The sequence below is a fragment of the Lontra canadensis genome, unplaced genomic scaffold (genome assembly GCF_010015895.1).
Source record: "Lontra canadensis isolate GAN:19392208 unplaced genomic scaffold, GSC_riverotter_1.0 scaffold21, whole genome shotgun sequence".
In the NCBI taxonomy this organism is placed as follows: Eukaryota; Metazoa; Chordata; class Mammalia; order Carnivora; family Mustelidae; genus Lontra; species Lontra canadensis.
The window spans coordinates 14,461,399-14,483,057 of record NW_022631015.1 but is presented as its reverse complement, the minus strand read 5'-3'; the positions used below and the strand labels follow the sequence as shown (position 1 = coordinate 14,483,057).

General features: G+C 46.7%; 1 protein-coding gene across 3 annotated transcripts in view; it reads right to left on the bottom strand.

The window, feature by feature from the left end:
- Positions 1-21,659, bottom strand: part of JARID2 (jumonji and AT-rich interaction domain containing 2) — a 254,541-nt gene that overhangs the window by 137,119 nt on the left and 95,763 nt on the right. The window lies entirely within an intron of this gene.

Below are 21,659 nucleotides of genomic sequence, written 5' to 3'. Positions count from 1 at the left end.
CCTGAGGGCTTTTCCAGCAAGCGCGTTCCTAAATTCTGCATAAACACAAACTACCTCTTGGAAATCCGACCATAGAGACTCTAAAGCCCTAAATAACTTGAAACTGCACTCCGGTTAAGCTGCCGGGATTTTCCCCAGGAGAGCGCGCTTCCATCTTCCGTAATAAGGGGGAAGAGAGCCCTGGGAAAGAACAACTAGGATTTCCACCTTGCCCACGCCATCCTCCCACGCCTGCAGACCGGCCAAGCGGAGATTTCCGTTGGCTCCAAGGAGGAAGGCGCTTCCTGTCTTCCTGGGGGCGCTCCCGAGAGAGGCAAGAGGGATCTACAGGCCACAGTGGGCGAGTCAAGGTCCGGACCCAAAGGCTGAAAGAAACCAGACAACTGCCTCCACTGGCGGGACAGGCCCACGGGGTCTCTGAACCACTACCGTATGTACAAGTCACTCTCTACCTTCCGACCACATGGTTCACCAACGGAAAAAGGAGGCCCTCTGACCAGACTCCATCTGAGGAGCTTGAATAATTAACCAGAGGACGTAGGCACACAACACACAAAAGGCACAAAGAAGGTGAATTCGCTGTCCCACCAGCTCCCCCAACAAAGGGGCATTGGCTCCTCCTAATAATACTGAAGACAGTGAGGCTGAAACCCCAGCTTTTCCCAGCACCCAGGAGAGAACGCTCTTCACGGGGACCTGATCCCTGTTCTCATCCTCAAACGAGACTGGGATTATAAACTATTATTCCGTACATACCCACAGTTTATAAATTATAAGACCCGAAAATAGGTTTCAAAGCAAAGTTCCTGCCATGATTTACTGGGTCGTGTTCAGACTGGTGCCTTCATTCTGACTTCGGGCCTCCACACGAGACAGCCCTGCCCCTACAACTGCGGTCTCCGTAAACCATAAACCATGAAGCAGAAACCACCCGCAAAAGAAGATGCGTTTCGGGTTCACTTACTGACATGAGAGCCTTCATGAAATCTATAAAGTACTTTAAATACAGGGGAGCCAAATCCATGACCCAGATTATGGGGTTTCAAATTCTAGACATTAAAAAACAAATGGGGGGGGGCACAAGAGCTCTTTTCTGTAACATATAATACTGGTCAAGCTTTGTCCCCTCCCTTGACGTTGACACAAGACACAAACCTAGTTGATAATAAAGGGACTCTGTTTCCGAAAGCTCCATAGCTGGGTAATACCTCCGAAATTAAAACTTACGCTGCTTTTCCCAGCTGCAGGGTCAAGACGGATCACCCTACACTATGCTGGGAGGCCTGGTCTCCTCCTCGGTGGAAGGCCTGACACAGAACACATAGGGGTGCCTGCACCCACCCAAGGTGGTAACACAGAGCTAGCCAAGACGGGGGGGGGGGGGTCACAGAAGGTCTGCAAGAAGGTACCTCAAGTCCAACACGCACTCCGTGCTAGCCTCAGATGTCGTTCAGAACAGCCAAGGGCTGAGCACTCCAAGAAAAGCCCAGACAGAACTCTCAACGGGTCAGGCAACTCCAAATGCCAACATCTGAGAGTTTACTACCTTTTGTTTCCCCCCTTCTTCAAGAGTGGTCTCGTCTTTTTATTTATTTTTTTTTTAAAGATTTGAGAGAGAGCATGCAAGAGAGAACACAAGCAGGGGAGAGGAAGAGGGAGAAGCAGACTCCTCGCTGGGCGGGGAGACCGACATGGGGCTTGATCCCAGGATCCTGACCTGAGCCAAAGGCAGGCGCTTAACTGACAGAGCCACCCAGGTGCCCCTAATAATGGGCTCATTTAATCAACCATTTAAACAATATCTGCATGGGGCCAGGAAATCCCCTTCACCACTGACATCCCAGCACACAGGGCCTCCCTGATACAATACGAGCTCAAGAGATATTTCGGGGTAACAAGAGACTCAAGTTCAAGCTCACTCTTCTTCCCACTACCTTTACCCACACCTAGTCTGCCGGTCCCTAACCTTACAACACCCAGGGTATTTTAAGTGGAGTGCAGTGCAGGAAATCCTACAGTTTTCTGGACTCAAGTCACCGCTACCCCCCACAAAACACACCCCACAGTGATAATCTGAAAGGACTGTCTACCCCCTCTCATTTTCAGCAGTAAGCTTCTCATTGTCCTGGAGACCTCTTCCTGCAACCACCTAGTGCCCACAAGGAAACGACCCCAATCTAGAAATCCACATGGTTTCCTAGAACCCAAATCTGACAACCCAGTCACAGCCCCTTACCGTGTAAGCTAAATTCTAACCGATTCCTTCACAAAACATCTGGACTTTTCCTCTTCCATCATGTCCACACAGATTCTTCCTCCTCTAGAATCCTCCAGGATTCTGGCGTGCCGTTTTCCCGGCACCCTCTGTATTCAATTATGCATTCCCAAATCATCATTTTCAGAATCATCCGATAGTCTACTCTTGCCTTGCCTCAGTGCTCAAAATTCCTAATGATCTCCTCTGATCTTCCCTAGACCGTGTCAGGCCATGGGACTCCCCCCTCCTCATCAGAAGGGATCCTGCCAGATTTGACAGTGAGGCACTGAACAAGGAAAGATCCTTTCTGGATTTCTTCCAGGATGCTTCTCCAGAACCAAGTACCCAGTCCATTCTGGTTTACTGGTCAGCTTAATAAAGGAGGGCCCAGGAGGAGCTGTAGCCACAGTCAGAGGAACCCAGCAGCTTAATTCTGATGGAAATTCAGTCACCCAGAGTGTGTGTCCTTTCTTTCTTTGCATTTCCTTAAAGTTTTGTTTTGTTTTGTTTTTAAAGCTACTGCCATTGGGGCATCAATAAGACCTCTAGGGTTTTTACATTTTCATCAAATTATCCCGGGAAGTGCAATTCAAGGACCCTCCCGCATTCCCATCCCCTTATTTCTTAACCTCTATTTCTCCAACTCCAAAATAAATGCTTTGTACTGCCATGTGTAGAATATCCACTGAAGGGGTTAAAAAAAAAAAAAAAAGGAAAGAAAAAAAAAACAGGAAAATCATCACACAGATCTAGATTCACTTTGCTATTCTGACTGCTAAAAAAAAAAATCACTTTCTTCGGCAGATGGAAAATTGAGTATTAAGGCCTTTAAAAAAGTAAAAGTGACAGGGTTTTTCTTTTCATTTGAAAAACGTTTGCCATTCTTTGAAATAACGGGAGAATCTCTTATCAAAAATGGCAGCTGGTCAGGAATTAAACTTGAATGCTTATGGTCACAATCTTTTTTATTAAGAGAAAAAGAGCACAGCATAACCCTAAGCCGCTCCAAGTTTTGCAACAGACATGCAAGAAAATGGAGTGCGCGGCCAGCACAGGAAGATATACTGTACTGAGCCCTCCCTGTGTCGGACGGAACCTACTAACAATTCTCCAAAACCCAGGTCCAGGTTAAAGACTAAAAATCTTGCTACCACAGTCTTTTGGCTTAAAATGGGGTGGAAAAGGAAGTAATCACGAAACTCATTTTAAAAAAAAAAAAAAAAAAAAAAGAGGTAAATTTCAATGTCTTTCCCAAGGTCACACAGCTGCAGAGAACCTGGAACTGGCGAGCATGGTCAGTGGGTCCACAGGACGAGGCACGGTGCCCAAAGCGAAGCGTCAAAACTTGGAAATTCATTCTTTTCCCCACCACTGCAAAGATTTTATTTATTTATTTGACAGACAGAGATCACAAGCAGGCAGAGAGGCAGGCAGAGAGAGAGAGGGAAGCAGGCTCCCCGCCGAGCAGAGAGCCCAACGCGGGGCTTGATCCCAGGACCACGACCCAAGCCTAAGGCAGAGGCCTTAACCCACTGAGCCACCCAGGCGCCACTAGAAATTCATTCTTAAAGAGAAAATGTCAAACCTGTAACTCACGTGAACTCCTAAATGAAAGCAAAATTAAAATTACTCATTTCAAGAGGTGAATGGAAATATATGGAAAAAAATAAAAAATTAAAAAAGAAACCCACCAGAACCACTCATGAACAGCACTCGTTGGAGATTAGTAAGAACAGGAGGGAGAGGGATTTTCTCTTATTGGTCTCTGCAGCTACCTCATGTAATTGGAAGAACACGGGTTCTAAGGACACCCCTCAAGACATCCTTATGCGATCTGTCTGTGTCCGTTAGGATTTCAAATTCAGGTCATCTTGATTGAGGAGAGGGAAAACAAGGATGGAAATGCATGGGTTCGAAAGGTTTCTGATATTAAAAATACAACAAAACAAACTTTTCTAACATTACAACCATTTACAGATGAATAGGGTCCACCCAATGGAAGATGCTTAATTTCCTATCACTTGTCAGCAAACGTTACATCAGAGACTCGTACATCACAGGCAGAAGGACCATGGGCATTGTTCATAAGGAACTACTGGTGGAAACTGGGACATGGGTCAACCAACCAATTATACTAGGCGTTCCTTTCAGCAAACAGGAATACATTAATAAAAAAGGTCTAATACACTAGAGATCATTTTAACCACATCAACCAAGAAAAATAAAGCCAATATCCAAGATGTACCAGGAATGCAGTGTGATACACACCTGTGTTTTAAAATGAAACCCAGAACCACCCCACTGAGGTTTTAAAGGTCGCTTGTGAGGGGAGGAGGGGAAATCCCTTGGGACAGGCACAGTTAAAGATGGCATTACAGGGGCACCTGGGTGGCTCAGTGGGTTAGTAAAGCCTCTGCGTCTGGCTCTGGTCATGGTCCCAGGGTCCTGGGATCGAGCCCCGTATGGCAATCTGCTCAGCGGGGAGCTTGCTTCCCTTCCTCTCTCTGCCTGCCTCTATGCCTACTTGTGATCTCTGTTAAAAATAAATAAAATCTTTAAGAACAACAACAAAAAGATAGCATTACATTCCCCAGAAAACACTCATGCTTCCATAGGGAGGGGGCACAGGAAATCAAATGTTCTTCGCAGCCTCCTGTAAGTTCAACAAGCAGATGCCGAAGGGTGGGGGGGCATTGCACAGAAAGACAATGTTCAGATCCGGAGGGAGGAAGGCCTTCTCCCACCATGAAACCTCTGTATTATAGCTTATACAAGTGCTGAGACGAATAACTTTGTGTTTGGATCCCCAGAAGCCACTGGCGAAGTTCACCAACACCACCAGCGTGTGCGTAGAGCCTCTCTCTATGCACCTTGCCAAGGCTCTGGGAATGGAGGAATTTGTGACTTTCTAATTTGTGACTTTCTACTCCTCTTAAAATGAAAAGGAGTGCCATGGCCCAATTCCAATACTCAACCCGACCCTAAGTTGGACTAACAAGAAATAAGCACACTTTATGGAGAGGAGGAGAATGGGAGGGGGAAGGGGGTCTGGCAGGTGCACAGAGCCAACCAGTAATGAGAAAAAAATTGGAAGACGGGGGGGGGGGGGGGGGGGGGGGGGGGGGGGGGGGGGAGAAAAACTGCTAGCACTTCCCTCATTCCAGGGAGCACGACTGGAATCCTCCCCATGAAAGCCTTTTCTCTTCAGAACAAGTTCTGCCTATACCTGTTAAGTCAACCTACTTAATACAATATGTGCTGTCTGAAATGCCAGCCTCTTCCATCAAGTGTGATAACAGAACAATGAAAGCATCCCCCTCCCCAAAAAAACTCCTGGGGGGGGTAGGGTGGGGGTGGGGGAGGTGAGGCTGCCTGGATTCTTGACAAGGATTCCAAATAAACAAGGATTTACAGAGCCAAAAATAAATGAGAAAATACTGAAAAATGTGAGTGGTGTAACTCAGGTTAAAACTTAGTATTTCTTCCCTTTTCACAAAAGAATCACGTCTTCTCCATTACAAATCCCCATTTCTCAAATCAACCTGATGCGAATCCATTTTTTTTTTAATTCCATGAAATGGATCAACGGTCAGTGCTGACACTATCAAAGGGGATATTCATATCTAGAAAGATGACGAGCGGCCAGGAAACCACTGACTTACTGAACTTGTGAAAGATGTTGCTTCTGCCTTGACTTTAAATTAAAAAGCACTTCCAGCAGCACATTTTCCTCAGACAGACATGCTTCCTGGGATAAAGTAAACGGCCTGAAAATGCTTATGCAAGGAGAGTTTTACTTCTTCCAAACTCCCATTAAATAATGTGTACTTATCTTTGATTACCGCCTATTTAAAAAAAAAAAAAAAGCCACAGCTGAAATTGGATTAAGAACTTCTGCTGAAAACGATTTATTGCATAACACACAACTCTGACAGCCTGATTCTCCGGCCACCAACTGAGCCTTTATAAAAATGTACTGGGCAGCTGCCAAGTCAGCTCTTTTGCGTCTGAGCGTGTCACACTGCTGTTGTCAAGATAGCGGCAGCATGGGCTGGGGCTTCCCCACGTTCACGGCTAAGCGGTGCAGTTAGGGAACCGTCCACCCTCCCGCCAGACAGTTTGTGCTTTCCACATCCTCAGAAAGGCCCAAGATCACAGCAGGATCACCTCCAAGAATCCAGCAGGAATCTGGACGGATCATCTACCTTCAAGTGTAGGGAAAGGGGGAAAGCAATAAAGTTACAAAGAAATGCTTGACCGGTATTGTCGAAAACCCAAGCAGAATTAAGGAAGACTCGGCATCAGCACTGCAGACGGGGCAAGTAGACAAGGACTTCATTTGGGAATACATTAGTAACGACTAGGTTTCCAACGGCATTCTAACCGATCTGGATCTTTTCATCATTAAAGCCTTTTTAATGTGAAAAATACACCCCCACCCCTCCCCCAAAACTCCCCAAATGGCATTAACCAATAGAGCCAGCACCAGCTACATGTGGCGAATTACGATTGACTTAATTACAATTAAAAATTGTGTTCTGAGTTGTCCTAAACATTTCAAGTGCTCAACAGCCCCATGTCTCCCTACAGAAAGTGTCCATCATCACCGGAAGCTCCCACGTCTAACACGGTTCTAGAGCATCCAACTGCGTTTCAAGGACTGTGTGCTACCTCCTGCTCCATTTTCATCATACCCCTGACATTCTTCAAAATAGGTAAAGGAAATACATAGCAGGAAGACTCCGGAATAGTAAATACTTCGCACAAGAATCCAAGTCTAAATCAGAATTATAGATACCCAAACAACGCTCAGGAAAATGGCTGCGCTCCTCTCCACCACATTTTGCAGGGGACGTACATAGAGGAAATCTGGGGATAAAGTACAAGACTCTTCAGGCTACAAAAGGAAGCCCGTAAAGACACACCACTTTTGTATGCCTTCAAATCATTTTCTAAGTTATCACCCACAAAATAAAAGCTCCAGGAGGGACGCCTGGGTGGCTCAACTGGTTGAGCACCCAACTCTTGATTTGGGCCCATGTCATGATCTCAGGGTCCTGAGATCAAGCCCCACATCAGGCTCTGAGCTCAGCTTGGGGATTCTCACTCTCGCACTCCCCGCACCCTCTCTAAAATAAATAAATAAATAAATAAATCTTTAAAATCCAGGATTAAGACTAGACACAAAAGCCAGTCCTCCATCAACCAGTTTCCAAGCACCGAAAGAATAACCAAAACCACGGAGATTGAGCGCTTCCCCACCTCCTGCCAGGACCAGTCAAGGTCTATGAGCCTCTGAGCCATGGTGAGGGAGGCAGGGCAACTTCCACACTTCTGTGGTCTTCCCTGAGGCCCTAGTACGCTGCTGGGAACACTTTAGGGGTTCCATCAATAGCTAGCTGAGGAGTGCCGGCTCTTAGGGTTGGGTAGTGCCCCCATCCAGGAAGTCTATCTCCGACTTTGTCATTCCCTCCAGCCCTCGGCAGAGGAATTGGAATTGCTATGCACCCTGCCATTACAGGGACGGGTCTCCAGAAGCCATTTCCATGCCTGCTCCCCCCTCCACAAGCACATCGCACCACTGGGAAGTGTAGACCGCTATGTGGCTGGCCACATCCTACGTGTTTCTTGCACACATTCCCCTCCCCATTTTACAACCCGCCTATGAAGTACTATCCCACAGACACCTGCAAATGACCAACCTTAGGCACAGGGGTGTTAAGATAGATCCCACCCTAATTAGTCCGTGTTGAGTGCAGAGTACCTGCCGTGTGCCCCGTTTCTTTGTGCTCCTAGCACGGAGCAAGGAGTCTAGCACACGCTACGTTCTCAAAACCACTTCCTAGGAGTGAACGCTTACTCAGAAACAGATGGAAAACAAGACAGTAGCTTCGAGGTAAGAGGGAACTCGATTCTAGGACTCAGTCTCCCCACGTGTAGAAGAGTGACAGCCAATTCAAGCATCCACGAGAAACCCCCACAAGGCTGGACAACCAGGCCCATGGTGGACCCCACCTCCAAGTCACTCCCAGGTGATGCAGACACTGGTAACCTGGGGACCACACACTGAGAAACACAGGTGCACACCAGCCTTGCGGTGGGTTAGACTCACGCCCTGCCGAGGAAAATGGTTCTCACTGCCATGGAAAGCAAGGTCATTGCCAAATCTAATGCAAGCTTTTCTACTGGAAACCGGAGGCCCACCACTCCCCCGCACCCCACCCCGGCTTTCCCATTTCCTGTTCCCAACCCCTTTTAACCAGGATTTTTCTGCGCTTCCCAATCTGTAATGATCTTAATACCCATGACAACTAATGCATTTTCTTGACAATCTCCTCTCTCCTCTCCCCTGCCCCCACCTCCTTGTGGGATTCTACCTCAATTATCCCTCCTGCAGACTTCCTGGCTACCCGAGATCTGAAATCCTAAAGCAGGGCTTGGCACATTCTCATTCCCCTCCACTCCCTAAATCCGGGTAGGATGGTTATTTGCCCTTCTACGCCTCGGATACAGTCTTAAGACACACTCTCCTCTCCCTTCTTACAGAGGAAACCTTCCAAAGTGACTGCAACAAACCAATCCCCAGTCTCACCATACCCCACAGTTTTTCTCTTAAAACAAAAGAAAAAAAAAAACAAACCCACAACAGAAGGACATGAGTTACTCTGGAAAATTATTAACCCATGTCACTCCTTCCCCTACAACAAAGCCATCCGTGGCTCCTACAGAGAAAATTTCCAAATTTCTTAGCGTGGGCTACAAAAACTCCTTTATAATCCACCCAACTTACCTTCTAGACTGTAATTCCCCCACAACTCTCAATTACCCCTACCCAGGACAAGCTCAACAAGAGGGAACAGCTAGCTCATCTTGCATCCAGATCTCAAAAGGAATTCCAGCAAACCTGAGTACGGGTGTTTATTAACTCAATGATCATCAGGACTTCAGTAATTCCACAGAAAATGGAGAACGGACTTTCTAAATGCACCAGTAAGAGTCCATTCTCAATTCGCTTTCTTATCAATACTGTGGTACCAAGAAACACAGTCAATGGGGCTCAACGGCCAATTAGAATCAATTTACCACCTATGGCTGTTTCAGTATTCACCACATCTCTTGGGGTTTACAGGACATAGAACGCAGGATTCTATGTTGACCTGGACCCTCCGTACAACAACAACAACTGGTTTTCAAACAGAGATTTCCTACAAGTTAATCTAGTCCTAGGCCAGTCACAAGATTCAACTCATCACAATGTCACACTGGTGTGCAAGTCATCATTATTTCTGCCACCTAAACAAAACTGCAAACCCTCTTTGGTTCCCGCATCCGAGCCAGTTCTAACATTGCTCCTTTCTTGCAGGACAAGAGTTCCTGCCGTTATCTAGCTCTACAAAACCGGACGTACCAGTGTAAAGGACCAATAAAGGGACTCGTGGGGCGCCTGGGTGGCTCAGTGGGTTAAAACCTCTGCCCTCCACTCAGGTCATGATCCCAGGGACCTGGGATCAAGCCCCGCATTGGGCTCTCTGCGCACTGGGCTCTCTGCTCGGTGGAGAGCCTACTCCCCGCCCCCGCCACCCGCCTGCCTCTCTGCCTACTTGTGATCTCTGTCAAATAAATACAATCTTTCAAAAAAATAAAAATAAAAAATAAAGGGACTCCTGCTCACCTATGGTTCACCAAAGCTCCCCCCAAAGTCGCGGGGCTAATCCCCACCCAGGGGACACTACATGCATACGATCGGATTTTAAAGCAAAGCTGTTAGGGAAAGCAAATATGGCTATCTGGAAGCAAAGTCCTGATTCTTCCTCTGCTGACATTTCACAGTGAGAAGAGAAAACCCATGTTATAAGCAACATGGATCTAAGTGGAAGCTTACCATTTACACTTCAGGCAGGAACTGTGAAAGAATTAAGCAGAAGCAGGCACAGGACAATTTCACTCTCAATGGGAAACCACTGGAGAGTTCTGAGCAAAGAAGGAACAATTTGATTTACATGTTTTTAAAAGTGTCCCCAGGCTGCTCTGTTGAGAATAAACCATGGCGGGGTGGGGTGGGCTGGGTGCGTAGGGAAGTAGGGAAGGAAGGTCTCAATAACCACCTGCCTGGGCCATAAGGCCCAGGGTGGCAGAGTAGCAACTGCTGCTTCTGGTCACATTCTGCTAACAACTTGGTGCTTATCTAGAATGGGGCAGGGGGAAGTCAAAGATAAACTCCAAAATGTTTCATCTCTGTAAATGGACTCACCTCTTGGGGGGGTGGGGGGGAAACCTCAGGGGGAAAAAGGGACTTCTGAGAAGAGGGCTCTGGAAGAGACAGAAGGGAGGAACTAGAGTTTCATTTTTAGAATTCTTAATCTGGGGTGCCTGGGTGGCTCAGTGGGTTAAGCCGCTGCCTTCGGCTCAGGTCATAATCTCAGGATCCTGGGATCGAGTCCCGCATCGGGCTCTCTGCTCAGCAGGGAGCCTGCTTCCCTCTCTCTCTATCTCTCTGCCTGCCTCTCTGTCTACTTGTGATCTCGCTCTGTCAAATCAATAAATAAAATCTTTAAAAAAAAATTTTTTTAAAGATTTTATTTATTGATTTGTCAGAGACAGAGGGAGAGAGAGTGAGCGAGCACAGGCAGACAGAGAGGCAGGCAGAAGCAGAGGGAGAAGCAGGCTCCCCACCGAGCAAGGAGCCCGATGTGGGACTCGATCCCAGGACACTGGGATCATGACCTGAGCCGAAGGCAGCTGCTTAACCAACTGAGCCACCCAGGCGTCCCAAAAAAAAGAATTCTTAATCTGAGTTACCTCTCACCGGCCCGAGACGAGAGGTCAGAACCAGAGATCGGAGTATCACCCAGCAGCTGGAACATCAAATTTCTTGTACCCTCATTTGTTGATGGGCAGAAAACACAGTTTACCTGTCCCCATGAAAGTTAGGAATGAAGTCAAACAAAGGGCTGGCTGATCTGGACAAGTCACTTTATGGCTATGAATGTTTTTGGAGCCTTAGGAAAAGCGAGACTTTAAAATAGTGAGTGAAGGCAGAGGGGTGAGCATGGAAGAAAATGGAGGTTTCAGATACTTAAGTGTCATTCCGCAAAAAGCCACTTGCCACCACAGCCCTGATTCACCAGTGATGGCAGGTCAGTAATGGGGGAGTGATCATCAGCTGGTGCTGGTAAGAAAATCCTACTCAGCCATGTGAACCCTAAATAAAATCAATCTCTGTCTGTCACGCACCCCAGAACATCCCTTCTTCTATTTAAGCTTCACATGCAAATAAGAAAAAGGACAAACATCCACCCAGAAGTAGAGACAGGCGACCAAGGAGACCCTGGCCTGAGGCCTGGGCTCACAAGTAGTCAAAATACGGTCCCAAGATAAAGTTGTGTGTGGAGATCCAAGCTACAACCTGTTCCGCCTCAAGTGAAGGATCCAGAGCCGCCCCTTCTGGATGCCAGCTACCGGCTGAACCCAGACAGAAAAGCGGAACACTACAAGATCCAAAAGGCATAAACCCTCAGATCCGGGGGAAGAACACAGAAAAAACGTGCCTGGTAAGCGATGAACATCTTTATTTTCCCCACTGCCACGAGCCACACCCCGCTGCTACCCCAGGATTCTCACCTTTTAAAAATACTCCTTTACTGGATTTACTTAAAAAAAAAAAAAAAAAAAAACCACCCATATTCTTGTCTTCCTAGTAAGTCAGTCTTTCTCGTCTCCATCGCAGAGGACTCGTGCTCATGTCTGAGCAACCCCAGAAGCTCTTCTCTAGAATGCTACGTGTCAAGCTTGGCTGCCTTGGAAACCCCGCCCTGGGAGCTATAATAAAATACAAACCTCACCCCCACTTTGACTTAACCAGGTCAGGGTTGTGGCATGTGCCTGAAGGTTTTGATAAACCCAGATTCACTGCTCTAGAACTCAGTCCTGGGACCCATTTACAGACACATGCTCCCTGGGTAAAAGGCTCCATTCACAACTGCCCAACATCAAGCCTTCTGCGCATTTCCAGCCTCAGTAATTGTGGAGCAAACGAAGCTAAGAACACAGTAAGAAACTCATGTAAATAATAAGGAAACCATGTAACTAGATACCCAGAATATCCTAATACACTTTATTGTTTTTACAGAAATTCTCGAAGATCAAGATTCAGCATTTCAGATACTCAAAGCTTTCGTTCCTTGAAACATAAACCGACCACCTAGTAGCTTGAAGGAAACAAACTACTCAAAGTTTCCAGAGTTCCCACTGAATGAGGGAAGCCCTGCGTGTCTGAGTCAGAGATGGGTTCTAGTTTGCCAATAATAAATACAAAAATAACATCTCGGTACAAGTAGCAGGAAACCAGGTTAGGACTGCTCGTGGATTTAATTCTGTAAGGAGGGACAGATTTGAAATGTGGATGATCTCTGACCCTATATTCCATCACAGGGAACAGAAGCTAAACCAAAATCAATTTCCTAGAAGGAGGGGGTAAAAATTAAAAAAGCCTCCGCAAGGTCTTTGACATTTTTTTCTCATTTATCCCAAAACTCAAGCTACTGCCAAATAACCCGAGGCCAGAGGTGAGACTTAACATTCCTCTACCTGCACAGTCTGAGCAGGAGGGTCAGGCTCTACATTCTGGGAAATCTCCTGTTAATCTAGAATTCCATTTTTGTCTCCAGAGAGAATCAATGGCCTGTGGGGTCTCTTCTTATTCCTAACATTCCTCAGTTATCAGGGTAGCTCTCAAGAAAACCTTCTCCGACCCCGGAAAAAGTGCGCGCACACGTGCGCGCGTGCACACACACCCACACACACGAGAAAATAGATCTTGTCCTTCCAACAGGACAGTAATGGATGGATTTCATCCTTAACACGGATGTAAAACTCAGGGGTTTGGGGGAGTGGGGACGGTCCTATATAGAACACAAAAATTTTTAATGGCCAAACTTCTCAGACCATTTTACAAAAAAGCCCTGACCTCAAAGAAAATACTCTGCAACGCTACCATGCATGCCCACACAAAGAAACACAGCAGGCACTCCCCAAGGGCCAAAATAAAATGCTCTCTAGCAATTACCATAAATAGAAAAGGAGACGGGCTTCCTGAGTCAAGAGTACAGAGTACAAGAAAAACCACCAGCAACAAAAACATCATAAACAAAATTACACGGCCAACAATAAATCGGGAGGAAGGCGGAATTGCTTCTCAGTGAGATGCAAAGAAACACATCTGGAAGAGCCTTCAGCAAGAGGACAGGCCTATGAGCCTACAGGGAGGGCTGAACACGCTGTTACCTTCCTTAAACACAGAAGCAGAATGCAATGACCATTCATTTTCTCTGGCACAAAAAAGAAAAGTTTCTGGAAAACCCAACAAATAAACTACAGCTTAATAGTTGAGAAAAGATTTCTCATTACTCTGGGCACTTATTATTTCCCCTAAATTCAGTACAGTTTCCCCCCAATCAATTCCCATTTCCTGATTTTTTTTTTTAAATCAATAAAGAAAATTGGAGATCCTCCCTTAAAAAAGAGCCTGAGAACCTCTCAAGTGAGCACATGAGGCAGTTGCCCATCAGATCAACCACATTAGCTCCCACTGGGCTTATGAGGTTATCAGTTTGAAATTATGATTTAAGTTCATGGACACATGCTGTATAAATCATATCCAAAATGAACCACTGAAGAGAAGCAGCATAGAAAATGCTAATGAGTGAAGGGCAGGAAAGCATGTCTGCACATTTGCCTCTCATAATCCTCACTAGCCTGTAAATTGTATTCATCTGACCAAGAATTGTTCTATTATGAAAGACATCTTCATCACTGCAAAATCCAGTGTTCTCTCTGCTTACCATATATGCTGGGCACCCTCTTTTATTTATTTTTTTAAAGATGAGAGAGAGAGAGAGAGAGAGAGAGAGAAGGGGGGAAGGGACAGAGGGAGAGAGAGTCCCAAGCAGACTCTGCACTAAGCGCAGAACCTCTAGTGGGGCTCGATCTCACAACCCTCAGACTGTGATGTGAGCTGAAACCAAGAATCAGTGGTTTAACCGACTGAGCCACTCAGGCGCCCCTTCTGGGAAGGCTTCTAGGAGATTTACATGAAATGCATTGCTGAGGTAACAGGCAGGTTCGCCAAGGCAGAGTCTGCTGCCTGGCTCCAACTGACCTCCCTCAGGACATTCTGGGGCGCTCTCCCTAGTGATCATCTTTCACTTTGTTCAAAGCCTTTATGCTCAGTGTGAACAGGAGTCTGGAGCCTTCTCTCTTATCTTAACCTCTAGAAAGAAAACCCTGGAAACTATATACCTTAAAATGGTTAAAATAGTGAATCTTACCTCAACATGTGAACTTTACCTCAACAACAACAAAAAGAACTAAAGATGTTAAATTTGCTAATCTCAAAGCAAATTCTACTTTAAATTACTTTGAGATACTGAGCACAAGTACTGAGGTAACTAGTACTTTATTCCACGCGGAAGTTCTAGAAATAAGGTTACTGGCAAACGGGGCTTGAGTTTAAAAAGGCTTGTAAAATCATCCACCAATATTCAAAACAAAACCAATCACTTTTTACCAAGTAAAAACAATTTCTCAATACAAACTAAACCATTAATATTGCAGCCTACGTGAACCAAAACATGAGCTTATTTTGGTTTTATGTTCACTAGAAACTTCTGCTAATGTATTGTTGAAATAAAAAAAAAAAAAGTCTATAGAATATATAGGGAAGCAGTTCCTTCATAATGCATACTACTTCTGGAAACCCACAACAAACTTCCTCTTCACAAAGGGCAGGACAGGGCTGTGTGGGATCTGCTCCCCTCTACAACCAGAGCCATTGCCTGGCCAACAGTAGTGATCAAACCTACAGAAAGGGAAGGAGCAGGAAAGATTCGTCATTTAACGATAGAATGGTCTCAACCAGCATTCCTGACTTTCAGGATTTCTGACTTTGCATCTGCACTGTGGTCTGCAGTGGTTTGAACCCATATCCTAATACTCTTTAGCACTTGTTTCTCCCATAACTGTCATCCTCTGGCTCTTCTCTTATCACAGTACTTCTCAAATACCACCTTTGTAATTAATTTTCTTAAGATTTTTATTTACTTGGGGGCACCTGGGTGGCTCAGTGGGTTAAAGCCTCTGCCTTCGGCTTAGGTCATGATCTCAGGGTCCTGGGATCGAGCCCTGTGTCTGGCTCTCTGCTCAGTGGGGAGCCTGCTTCCTCCTCTCTCTCTGCCTGCCTCTCTGCCTACTTGTGATCTCTCTGTCAAATAAATAAATAAAATCTTTAAAAAAAAAAAAAGATTTTTATTTACTTGAGGGTGCGCGAGCGAGCACACATGTGCACACCTGGGGGTGGGGGTGCACAGAGGGAGAGGGAGAAGCAGACTCCCTGCTGAGCACGGAGCCTGAGGTGGCCTCCATCCCAAGACCCCCAAGGTCAAGACCTGAGCTGGATTCAAGAACTAGCCCTTAAAAGACAGAGCCACCCAGGGGCCCCTCAAATACCACCTTTTGAACAAAGGCTTCTAGACCATCCTACCACAATCTAAGTAACTGCTTCCGCTTGCTTCACAGGACTTCTCACTCATAAAATGCTCATTTGTCAGAGGATGAGGTACATGGTTTTCTAAATTACCAGCTGAATTCCACCTGTAATGCAGCAGAATCTGGTAGCATTCAGTGTAGAGCTGACCCCCAGACAACACGGGTTGGAACTGTGCAGGTCAGACTTACACACAGATATTTTTGCAATAAGCACAGGAGAGGACTGTACATGTGTTTTCCTTAGGATTTTCTTTGCTCTGGCTTAATAACACACAAAATACGGTGTTAATCGACTTCATGTTATCAGTGAGGCCTCCAGTCGGTAGTAAGCGATTACTTATGAAGTTCTGAGGAAGTTAAGAATCATACACAGGGGGCGACTGGGTGGTTCAGTGGGTTAAAGCCTCTGCCTTCGGCTCAGGTCATGATCTCAGGGCCCTGGGATCAAGCCCCAAATCGGGCTCTCTGCTCGGCAGGAGGCCTGCTTCCTCCTCTCTCTCTGCCTGCCTCTCTGACTACTTGTGATCTGTCAAATAAATAAATAAAATTTAAAAACAAAACAAAACACCATACACAGATTTTCAACAGCTCAGGGGGCCAGTGCCTCTAACCTCCAAGTTGTTCGTCACCTGTATTCAAAACTTGATTCTCTAGGGTGAAACTCTTGTTTCTTTTTTCTAACCTAAAAAAGCAAGGGTCAAAGGAGCAAGTTAACTCACGTAGCTCAGAGTCAAGCGTGAATCCCCACCTCCCTATAAAAATCGCAGAATCTGGAGCTGCTTACAAGCCGTGTGATCATGTGGACTGACCTCACCAGCCTGTGCCCGAACGGATGCCAACCACGTGCTGTCACACGGCGGGGCTGGCACAAAGACAGGGTAGGCCTCCACGGTTAGTGAGGAACGAAGGAACAAATAGAACACTTGGCCTGGTTTTCTCCCTCGGCTTTTCAAGTCCCACAAACTAGTGTCTGAAAACACCGACTTAACGTACGGTTCTGGAAGTCCGAAGTTCAAAATCAGTTTCACCGGGTTCTAACGGAGCTGTGGGGCTGGCGGGGCTGGCTTCTCCTGCCAGCTCTGAGGGGAGAATCCAGGTCCTTGCCTTGTTGCAGCTTCCGCTGGCTGCCTGTATTCGGTGGCTTGTGGCCCCTTCCCCCCCCTTCAGAAAGCACCACCTGCCCCTCAGCTTCCCCACATCTCTTCCCCCCACCCTCTACTCCGAGCCCGCACCGTCTCCTTTTATAAGGATCCCTATGATGACATTGGGTCCATCTGGGTGATCCAGAGTAACATCCCATCTGAAGACCCTTAACATAATCACATTGGCACAAAGTGCCTCCTATACCATGTAAGAGGACAGGTGCATGGCATTAGGACGTGGCTGTATCAGCCTTCCTGCCGCCCACCAGAAAGTACTCGTTGGTATCTTCGTTTCTGAAAAACAGACCAGTAGCTGCAGACAAAACACTCCTCATTGCTGAGCACGGCCACACGCACACTGGGATGTGTCGGGGCAGAGCTGAAGGCCACCTTCAGCGCTCTGGGAGGACGTTTCAGGAACACGCCTGGCAGAATGTTTTCCCCATTTGTTTTGCTTTTTACGTCTAGATATACAATCAGTTCCTCATAAAGCACCTGAATGGGCCAACAATGAAGAAGGGTGGAGCTCTTGGGCTCTCAAAGCTTAAACTCTGTGTTTCCCTAGAAACAGCGAAGAAACTGAGTGTTTCAATTGAAAAGACTTTTTTTTTTTCCCCTGCACTGAAATCATGGCACCGCCCAACGGCTCTTCTCCAAAGTAGCACTAAAGCAGAAATTTTAATGAAGAAGACATGAACATGTTGCAAATTTCTCAGATAGAATGACTGGAATTAATCTCAAGATTTCTACTGAGACACACAAATGGAGAAGAAACACATGAAAATAAGCTTCGACAGCGTAAGTCACAAGGGAATTCCAGCTGGAAACCACAATGCGATACCACTTCATACCCAGCAGGATGGCTACAGTCAGACAGACAGTAGTAAGTGTTGACAGGAACGCGAAGGAACTGGATTCCTCCTGCGCTGTGGTGTTGGTGAAAACTGGTGTGGTGGGTATGAGAACAGTCCGGCTCCTTCCTCAAAAGGTTCAAGGGAGTCAGCACGGGACCCAGCAGTTCCACTCCAAGTTCCTAGACCAGGACAGCTGAACAAAATGGCCGCACTAAAGCCTGCCCTCGAATGTTCACAGCAGCATGATCCGCGGCGGCCCATGGAGACAGCTCAGACACCCATTCCCTGAGGAATGGATAAAACGGGACGTGCATCCACGAATGGAACTGCGGGACAATAAAACTGAAGGACTGATCTATGTCCCTGAAGTTGTCCTGTGCGAATCACCTTTCCTCTGCTCCACTACGTAAAACTCATAAAACTCATTACTCTCCTTTGCACATCCAGGGAGCGTTCTAGGCTCAGTAGCAAGTCTGGAAAGAAAAGCACTGAAGCTGCACGCCACCTTTCCACTGCCCTGCCAGCTGGAAACGCGCCATCCCTGGTCTGTTCCCTACATGACAGGACCGCCAAGGAAACTACTTAATAGACATTCGACAACCTCATGTTCGCAGCAGGTTAAGGGAGAGGAAGCAGAGAGCTGAGGACGGGGGAAGGAAGGAGATCCAGCAGTCCCCTCCATGTGGCCCCCACAGGCCGCCCCCCACCATTTGGCCCAGAGAGGCAGGTGCGTGACTCCTTGGGGACTGCTGCTTTGGGAGTCGACATCTGAGCAAAGGGAAGAAAAAGGGGAAAAAAAAAAAAAAAAAGGTTCGCCTACAGTGACAGCACACGTATTACTAGGAAACCACACACAGACAGGGGACACTGTGACATGAATGTGGGGGAACGGGGCGGGGGTAAGAATCTACAGAGAGTTTCTTGTCAACGACTCAAAAAGCTGTACTTGTTAAAACCCACAGCCTCACAGGAATCTCAGCTAGGCATGGCTGCTCAGATTCACAGCAGCCTTTAATGTGTTCTGTTATAAAGAATTACACGTCAATAAATTAATCTGAGGGTAAGAAACAGGATTTCAGGGAGTGAATGCTGGGGAAGACAGCAGTGAGGACAAGGAAGGCGCCTGGCCTGGCCTCCGAGGAGCCGGTAGGCAGAGCGGGAGTTCCTCCGCTGTATCTGAGAGACACGAGACAACCTATTTATGGGGGGGGGGGGGGGAAGAAGAAGAAGAAATAAAAGAAAAAAGGAAATCAACCCAGGCTGCAAATACCTCCTGGCCTGAGACTGGGCACAGAAACTGTCCTTTAAACGAGCACAGACACAGGAGTCTAGGCTCCTCCAATCAACTCTCCAGCCAAGCCCCAGATGAACTTGTACAGAAAAATCTCCTGAGATGTGATCAGCAGAGGGAGGGGGCGGTGAGGGGGGTGGGAAAGCCTGGAAGAAGCACCAGGGAAAGTGACTCAGGCTGTCTCTCTCCCTGCCAAATGCAGCAGCTACTTATGCCAACATATCCCATTTATAACACTGCACAAAAGCGTGTGCAGAGGGGACCACACAGCGACTTTTCAGAAGCCTAGAATAACTTCCAAGTTTAACCCATAAAGTGGTCACGCTTTTAAAAAAACAAAAAAACAAAAAAAACAGCAAATATAAAAGTAACGAATAGGTGAAAAGGCCTGGCTTCTAGAAAAGAGCTGCTTCTCAGAGGCTACAGTATACACCAGGCCTGTGGGACACAAAAGCCCCTCCTTCTATTGCCAGAACTCAGCACACTTGCACCAACATTGACACAGGAGGACAGTGTGGCCTAGAAAGCTAAGTAATGGTCAGAAAGCTTGTTTGCACTCTACTGGGAAGAGGATAGATGAAGACCAAGACCTCCCGCTTCGTTATCAACAATGTCTTTTCTTGACGCTCCATTGGCCTGTGCTGGAAGCAAGGTTTTCTCTGGCTGGTCTCACACAAGCCTCCCCTCTGGCAGCTAGTCTTCGGAGAAGAACAGGGCCACTGCCCAAACTCAGCGGGGCTTTCCCCTAGCTAACTCGGACCCGCCTTTCAAATGTTAACTGAAAATGTCTCCTGGCCTCAGAAAAGTTCTTCTCCTCAAACTGTTAGAATCTTTGCATGCTGTTCGCCTCTCAGAGCAAAATGCTTCCCTCAGAGAGCCCCCAACATGATCTGCTCCCCCACGAGACATGAAGCTCCCTGAGGCGAGCTCTTTGGTCTTCACGTGGAACCACCACCTCTTCCTTCACCACAAAGGTGACCTTCTTCAAGTAATGCTCTCAACAGATAAGGAAGCATTATATTTATACCTAACACTAAACACACTCCTGTCAGTCAAGTGGGACAAGATACCAGCTTTATTTGCTTTCCATTTCCTTTCTTTAGGTTTAGTTTCTCCTGCCTTCAGGTGCACTGGAACAGGCCATCCTAGAGGTCCTACCAGAACCTCACCCACTGGGGGGCACCTTTCTTTTCTAAGGTCCTGTAAAACACCTGATGGCTGTTTTGCATGAAAATGCAGAATTTTGGCCACAACAAATACTTGTTGTGTGAATATGAAATTTGCAGCCTGCTGCTTTCATTTCTGGGCCTTTGTCTGCTCCGCATACCTTCAGACTAGGATCTGGGGAAGGTCCAACTTGTAACTTGACAGAAGGAATGGCAATCCGAACCACCATGACCAAATTCGCTCATGCTCAAGCCATGGAAACCATGTCACAGATACCACCTGGATTCCTTCTTATTTTAGGCTTTTTTTAAAAGTAGGAAAACCAAGTACATCTTAGAGTCAACAAAATATGACAATTACTGAGCACCACTGGTCAGCAGCACCAACATTCCCCCATGGGCTATACGGTCTCCATGTTACTAATCGGGGATAGCTGGTAGGCAGACATGTAATTAATTAACACATTTAAGTAAATAACAGATTTCCAGATAGAAATAATGAGAAACAGAGTGAGCTAGACCCCAAGACCTGTGGTAGGCCTTCATCATGAATACAACAAAACACAGAGAGGGCACGGCTGGTGCCTGGCTCATATTCTAACCAACAGAAGCAAGGCCATCATGTAGAATGTTCTCTCCAGCCCATTCTGCAGTCTTAGGGCTATCTGCCTCGACTCATGCCTAGAGTTTGCTCCAACTCTGTCAAATCCCGGTCCTGAGTCAGGACAGACGCTGTGTGCCCACAGACTGGAATAAAGAAGGCCAGTAGGCTTACCCAACGTTTAGCTCTCAGATATACTGGGCCCAGGAACCACCTGTAAACCAATTTCCAACTTTCATTGTGTCATGTGGATGACAGAAGGTCACTAAAACGAGGAGTGACCAGGTGTGATGTCTGTGACAAGAAGATCAGGGGTCAAAGTGTCTTAAGAAACTTTATCATCAAAAACACAGTTAAGGGGCGCCTGAGTGGCTCAGTTAAGCATCTGCCTTCAGCTCAGGGTCCTGGGATCGAGTCCTGCGTTGAGCTCCTTACTCAGCAAGGAGCCTGTTTCTCCCTCTGGCCTGCTGACACCCCTGCCTGTGCGTGTACGTGCTTGTGCTCTCGAGTGCTTGCTCTCTCTCTTTCTCTGACAAATAAATCTTTAAAAACAAAAACAAAACAAAACAAAAAGCAGTTATGTGGTGTTTGCCCTGTCTCCAAAATATGACAGGCAAGGATTTTAACTAGAAAAGATGCCTACCTGTGTTAAGATGAAGGGCAGAATGAGAAATTATACTTTGGGATCCACTGTATCTTGGTGGCTTTCTCTCACTGTCACTGATGGAGAAGACACTGCAACCTGCAGAAGGTTCTGGAACTAGGGGCAGGGAGACCTGGGGGGGGGGGGGGACAGTGTTTCCTCT